Consider the following 7,769-nt stretch of genomic DNA (forward strand, 5'->3'; position numbering starts at 1 on the left):
ATCGAGCGAAGCTCATTCATAAGATTTTCCCATTCCTTTGCTTCCAAATGTGCCAAGCAGCAATGAAGAAAATTTCCAAGAAACCTCTCTGATTGAACTGAATGCGAGCCAAAACCGCCATCTGGAAAAATTCTAGGTCAGGATTCCATGCAATTCTCAAATGCTGCCAGTAATGTTGACTGAAAGGGCAGAAGAAAAAGAGATGCTCTCTTGTCTCTCTGATATTATTCAGGCATAATTCACAAGTGAGGTCATCGTTTTCCTTTGCACAATGTCGTCTATCCAGCATATCTCTTGTGTTAAGTCTGTCCCTGAATAAAAGCCAAGCAAAAACTTTTATCTTCATTACACATTTTTTTCCAGATCCAGACAAAAGGCCTTGGCACATGCACATTTGAGTATGTGAGCTTATAAAACCTCTTAGCTATGTATTTATCAGAGTTCCAGATGAAAGACCATTCATCACCATTACCGTTCTGCAAAGAGAGAGAGGACCATTCCTCCTCTAGAACAGTGAATTCTCCATAATCTTGGGTGCTCAGGGGCAGTAAGAAACAATCCTCAAGAGGAGTAGAACCCATTTGCTTAACAGAGAGAGTTTTATCTGAAGCAACCATATATAAAGATGGAAAAGCATTGCTTCTTATCTTATCATTCCAAATGTCATCCCAGAAAAGAGCTGAAGATCCAGTCCTGATAGAGCCACTATATCCCTCCACCATAAAGATCCTTTATTCCAAACTAAATGTGGCACTTTGGAGTTATAATAAGAGTTCCATATCAGTTGAACCCACGGCAGATCATGCCCTTTGTAAAATTTGACTAGATGCTTAAGCAGAAGTGCTATATTCTGAACTCTTAGATTGATGACTCCTAGTCCACCTTTATCCTTTGGTCTGCACTCTAGATCCCAAGAAGCAAGAGATCTTCTAGTTGAAGTTGGGTTGTTTCCCCTCCAAAGGCAATTTTTCCTTGCAGTGTCAATAGCTTTAACCACTGAAACAGGCAGCTGCAAAGAACACATGTAGTATGTTGGGATTGAGGAAAGCACGGAGTTTATCTATGTGAGTCTCCCACCTTGTGGCAGAAATTGTGAGCTTGCTGTTAATCTCCTCTCTATCCTGTCTACCAAGGGTGCAAAGTCCACTACCCTTGGCCTAGTTGTCCCCATGGGCAAACCCAAATAAGTAAAAGGATTGTACCTATGGTGCAAAAAGCACTGCATTCTCATGAGATAAATTGATTGGGTAGAGACAGGACTTATAGTAATTCACTTTGAGGCCAGCAGAATGTGCAAAAAAATTCAACAATGCCTTGAAACAGAACACCTCTCTCTGTGATGCTTTGAGAAGAATTAAAATGTCATCAGCATACTGTATTACTGGGAAACCCCTCTCATCAAGTTCATTAATTGGCTTGGTCAACAGACCTAAGGAGCAAGCTTTGTTAACTATTCTCTGCAGCAACTTAGCACCAAGAACAAAAAGCAATGGCAAATTTTGCTATAGGACATCTTGACTTCGTGGTTTTAGTTGTGGGACACTGCGCGAAGTGACTTTTGGGGGAAGACACTCTCAAAAGTTGGATATTTGCTGGTGGGCACCGCACCCATTAAAATAATAATTTCCGGGTAGGGATGAAAGAGAAATCGCGTGAAATGTCAAAAATGCCCTTGGGCCCACATGTCAACTCTCCTATCTCTGCTCTCTCTCCCCTCTTACCGGCTAAGATGGCGACATGCTGAGGTGCGAGCTCGCCATGGACGTCGGGCTCTTGGCCACCTCCGTGCCAGAGCCGGTGGCGTTGCCGACGTCGCCGACCTGCGGCTGCGCCATGTCACTCTCATTCTCCTCCAACAACCGCATCATCATCTCCATCGTGAATGCGCTCTGTCACTCTCATTCTCCTCCAAAGATTTGCAGGCTTGCATCTCAAAATTTTCTCATATGAAGATGTTGGAAATTCGTGCATTCCATTAACACATACAGAGTCAGCAACCATAAAAATCACTCATTGTCTCATTTATTCAATCACAACATAGCAGAGTTCATCAAATCAAAGTAGGAAAGTTTTTCGCACACCCAAAAGCAAACAATGGCGCGTGGCCACGAACTCGGAGATCACGTACCGGCGATGTTAACGAAGGCGACCATCCTGTTGAGCAACTCCTTGGCCTTGCCACAGGTGGAAGACGTGGCCCTCCCCGGCTGTCTCCAGCACCTCCACCGACGCGTCGCCCTTCGCCGCGGTGTTAATGTGAAAACACGAGGCCTGGGAGATCTGCTTAACTCCAGTGCAGGTCCAAAACTCGCCTTCGGATATGCTAGCATGCCAGTTGATTTGATCCTGCAATCAACAAGAAACAAAGACAAAGAAACCGCGGTTAAATCCATAAACAATAGCCGATCGGCTAGGTGCCGATGACGTATCATTTATCTTTGAGCCGATGTCATATATGCATCAATTAGCAGTCATTAATAAGTAAGAAGAAACTAAATCTACTCGATCGGCTGTAGATATTAATGATATATAATCCCTATATTGACATATACTTAAATCAAGTGATTGGGATATATCGGTCATCATGCCGAGACAGTATAAATCACTTAGATCGAAATATTTATTAATAACGAGACTGTATATGTTCATAGCATAGCCGATCAGATAGATCTAGCATGTATTGGCTAATACTCCGATACCACTCTATGTTAAGATATTAAAACAAGTAGAATATACCAAACAAAGAGCCTAATATACCTAAATGCGACAAGATCTTAATATAAAGGGCAGATTTAACATGTCAATCAAGCATTGAGGAAAAAATAGTTAAATCAGGTAAGACCGGTTGAAACCCCGATACTACCCTAAATCAGTTAAATCTGTTCCCTAGACGATTTCCATCTCGGTTTCTTCTTCATCTCCGATCCTTGGATTACCAAATTTGGTCATTAACACATGCCCCCCAAGTCCGGCATATTGGATAATGTTTCGGATTTGCCATACGTCGACTCCGAGAGAAATCCACTCTTGCCGTTTCCCGACCGTTATTCCAGCACTTTAAATACCAACCGTTGTCCCTGAAAAATCTCACACCGTTTTCCTCCGTTTTTACCGCCGAAGCAAGCTCCGTCTTGTCTCTCTTCGGCGATCCCCTCGGTGCACGAAGCGATCCCCAAGCGATCCCTTCTCCGGCCAGATCTCCGCCTACGGCGATGTCGTCATCTGCCAGTCCATCTGCCGCACCATCAGCCGAGTACACTGAGGTAAGCTCTCATCAGCTAGATCTCCTTTTCTCACATCAAATTGGTTTTCCTACTCCTCATCTCATTTTTCCCCTTCCTGGTTCTTCTGGATTTGTAGCATCTCTCCAACCTATTTGCAATTCCAAGCCTATCGCATGAAAATTACTACTTCCTCGGCCCAGTTGGTAACCCTGATCCTACCGAGTTCATCATCGGCGAAACCAATAGGATTCCTTTCAGATTGGCCAACCCAGATCTAGGTCACTGGAAAAAAACCTTCAAATCTTGGCCATCTCTCGAGAAAACTCCACCCGAGAAAAGCTGGATTACATGGTTCAAGCGCATTTCGGCTAGCAAGAGAGTTCACTGGGACGAGATCGGAATCGGCCAAGCACTCGACCTTACCATAGCTAACTCAGCCAAAGACGAACCTTTAATGGCCTCCGCCTCCTATTTCTAGTCCAACACCATCAACGCCTTCTTGTTTAACCAAGGGCCGATGACCCTGACTCTAATAGACATCATCATGATCACCGGTTTGGATGTCACCTCATCGGCTAATCCCATGAGTCTGAACACGAAGAATCAATATGACTTCAGGACCAAGAGCATAGGTGTCACACCCAGAAATTCACGAACCAGAATTTCTAAGCTGAATGTGCATTAAAGCGAGCTAAGCCTGAAGACTTGACTCCTGCAGTGGGTGATTCCATTCCACATGCATCCTTGACGGCGGCGACGAAACCAACTTCTTCGAGACATCTCCAACTGAGAAGAACTTCAACTCTGGTGTGGGGGAAAAGAGAGCAAGACTGAGTACTACCCACTGTACTCAGCAAGTCATACCGGAAGAGGAGGTATGATGCAGGATAAGTCCAAGGGAGGCTAAAGGTCCTTTTGCATAAAGCTTGCATTTAAAAGCAGTAGTTGAAAGCAGTAAAATAGTTGCAGTAATTAATCAATATTAACCAATCACTGTCCAACGCTACACCACGTTGCAACAGGCCCAACCAACCACCAGTTCATTAGCTAACTAGGGTGTGACTAATCACGGTGAATTTGGTCGACCGCTCATAACCACGGGAACGGCTATTCGAATAGTTTTACTCTGATCAGAGGTGTACAACTGTACCCACAAGACACAGCCCCACGACACGTTTCCGTGCGCCGACATGCCACCACGACATACCGGAAAGAGGCCGTGACAGGACCCTTCACATAAACCCCTTTAACCGATCGCACCACATCTCAGGGTTCGCCCCCGTCCCCAGCAGGCAACGGGCAGCCCCCCTCTCGTGCCGCGGTGAATCTGGAAGCCGATCAACTAGACGCCCCGGCCGACCCAACTCCATCACGCCCACCCTCGCCTGGGTATGTCGGCTAGAGGAAAGCTACACTACAAGCCCAGCCGTTGCCCACGTTGGCTTGTGGTAAGTACGATAAGTTCTTCCAGGGCATCCCGCGAACCGGTCCTTAATCGCCATGGGAACGACTAGCAAAACCATGCACCCACAGCCCACCATGTAGTGTATTTTAATTTACTAACACCATTGCGGTGGCACTAATCCAAAGCTATGCCAATAATTAAAGTTTATGCATTAATGTGATCCCCTTTGTGTACTAATTGAACTAAGCATGGCTAAGCAATCCCTAATCCAACATCTAATCATTTTGATATACAAGTTATCAATGGCATAAGGTAAACAATATATGGCTGAGTAGTAGGACCCATCCCACATGATATTATAAAATAATGCAACATTTAATAGAAATGCGGGACATTTGTAAATTGGGTACAATATGATCAATTGTAATGCATGACTTGCCTTGCCCTCGCACTGATGAGGTCTCAGCAACGTCTTTGAGGAACCGCGGATCGACGAAACGGCCAAAATATACACGACAAACAAAGCACACAAGCAAAACATGCTATAAGTCTATTGAAAAAGGAAACAAAACCATTTTTAATGGATTCTATACATTTTTATGAATTTACTGAGACTTGAATGGACTTAAACGGATCTCGGATGAATTAGATATGAATTTTAGAAGATTATCTGTGTTTTTACTAATAAAAGAAAAGGCCTTAATAGATTTATTGCGCAATAAATAACCCCGGATGACATCAGCAGGGGGGCGGCGCCGACATGCGGGCCCCACTCGGCAGCGGCTCAAGGGGGAGGAGGTGGCACCGGCTAGTGGGTGGGCCCCACCGGGCAGTGGCTCAAGGGGAGGGGGAAACACCCGGTCGGCTCGGCTCGGCTTCAAACCGGCCGGCCGGTTAGGCGATGCGGCGGTGGCAAGCGGCCACTGACGGCGGTGTCACATCCTAAAAGTCCTAAAAATATAAATTGTTGTTTAATTGGAATTATTAGAATTGATTTTAAAAGCCTAGAAGAGAAGATCTAATTTTAAATAATAAATTCCAATATAAAATGGGGCCAGATAAAATTTCATTAAATACTTTGCTTGATTCTATAATTCCTAGATTTTTTTGGGATTTATTTGAGCTAAGGAAGTATTTTTAATAAATGGAATTGCATTTCATGAATAATTTAAATTGGAAAAAAGTTTTTAAAAGTCTCTTTTGGCTTTGGGCCGAAAGTCGGCCCAAAATCCTCTCTCTCTTCCTCGGCCCAAGCCGGCCCGCAGCCGCCCGCTCGCGCGCGCGTTCGCTCGCTGACAGGTGGGGCCCACCTATCAGGTCTTCGTCTTCCTCGCGCCGCCGCCGCCGCCTGAACCCTAGCGCCGCGCCGCCGCCATCTCCTTCCAAATTCGGCCGTGTCTTTCCTTCTCCGGTGAAATCAATTGAGGGGAAATGATCCTCGGGATCTCGTCTACCTTTTCCCTTTTGGAAACTTCACCTAAATCGTTTGGCAAGCGGAGGATTCGATCTCGAATCGGATTCGTCTCTCTCTCCCGAACCCTAACCTTTCCTTCGCGTCGCCGGTCGCCATGGGCCTTCGCCGCCGCCTCCTTGCCCCTTTAAAAGGATCCCCGGTGTCTCCGCTACCCGTCGCCACCCTCGCCTTCGCCTCTCGTCGTCGGTAGAGTCCTAGCACCGTGTAGCTTAGCGCCGCCGTCGCCGCCGTCGCTCCAGCCGAGCGCCGCCATCGCTCTGGTCGTCGCCGTCACTCGGGGAGGCCGCCGTCGTGATCACCAAGCCGTCGCCGACCTCGTCCGCCCCTTCATCGTCGCCGTAGACCGCCGGAACACCGTCGCCGTCGTCAAGCCGAAGGTCGCCGCCGCTTCTTCCTCGTAGTCGTCGCCGTCCGTTGATCTTCCGCCGCCGTTTTGGTCACCGGTGAGTTCGCCGTGCCATCCGCTACCCGTAGGTGCTCTCCGTTCGCGCTGCCACGCCGTCGTTCACCGGCGAGCATGCGCGCCCGAGCCGCCGCCGGTGGTGACGTCACCGCTGACGTCATCGGTGCCGACCGCCGTGGTCTGGCTGTGGACCGATCGATCTCGGCCGTCCGTTTTGGATGGATCGATCTCGGCCGTCCAATCTTGTGAACCGTCGCCGTGTGCCCGGTCCACCGCAAACCCTAGCCGCTGACGCAATAATCCCCTTTTTCTTTTCAAAAATAATTCATTATTGCGTCATAATTCAATTAAAATCCATATAAGTGTTTTAATCCGATTTAATCTTTAAAAATTCATAACTAATTCATCTTAGCTCGGATTTAGTTGGTTCAAGTCTCTAAATTTTTCTAAAATTGAGATCTACATGTTAAAAATATCCACATGTACTGTTCATGCTTGTTTATGTGCTGTTTTGGTGTTTTTGCTCTTTTCTGTTTAGATTCCGACGTTTCCGGAGAGTCCGTTTTCGCAGGAGAAGAATTTGAGGAGTTCCGAGGCCAGCAAGGCAAGTCACACAGATCCCAAACAACCCTTTGAGCATGTTGATCCCGTTTAAAGCTATTGTTTCTATTCAACTATTGCATTTATTTTCGAATGTCATTGGGTTTAATTAACCTATTGTTTGTTATAGCCCCTTTGTTCTTGATTACTTTTTTCCTTGATACCTTGGGTTATTATAACTTGACTAGTTGGGCTTTATATATTGGTTCAGCTAGATATTAGATATGATTGCTTAGCCATGCTTAGAAACTTTAGCACACTATTGGGATAACTTATGACTCACTACTAATTAATGATGACTTAATGATAGCTCGTGATGGTTAATCATAATTGGTTAATTAATTAATTTGCCAACTAAAACCTGATAATGGTGGGTTGTGAGCACATGGTTTTGATGGTCGTGCTCATGACAATTAAGGACCGGTTCACGAGTTTCGGTTGTGAAACATTAACCGTGCCAACCACAAGCCAGCGTGGGCAACGGCTTTACCTTTTGTATAGTATGGTTCATTGCGAGGCACCAGACTGAGAAGTGGCGGAGATAAGCCCACGGGGGTCGCTGGGGAGTCCATGCCTTGTTTATAAGGGGATGATTATGATCCAGGAACGGTGCACTGTGGTGGATTGTGTTGTGCGAGGGGTACTGTCACAGCTCCTCTCCGA

Source organism: Oryza glaberrima, chromosome 1 (assembly GCF_000147395.1).
Source record: "Oryza glaberrima chromosome 1, OglaRS2, whole genome shotgun sequence".
Classification (NCBI taxonomy): domain Eukaryota; kingdom Viridiplantae; phylum Streptophyta; class Magnoliopsida; order Poales; family Poaceae; genus Oryza; species Oryza glaberrima.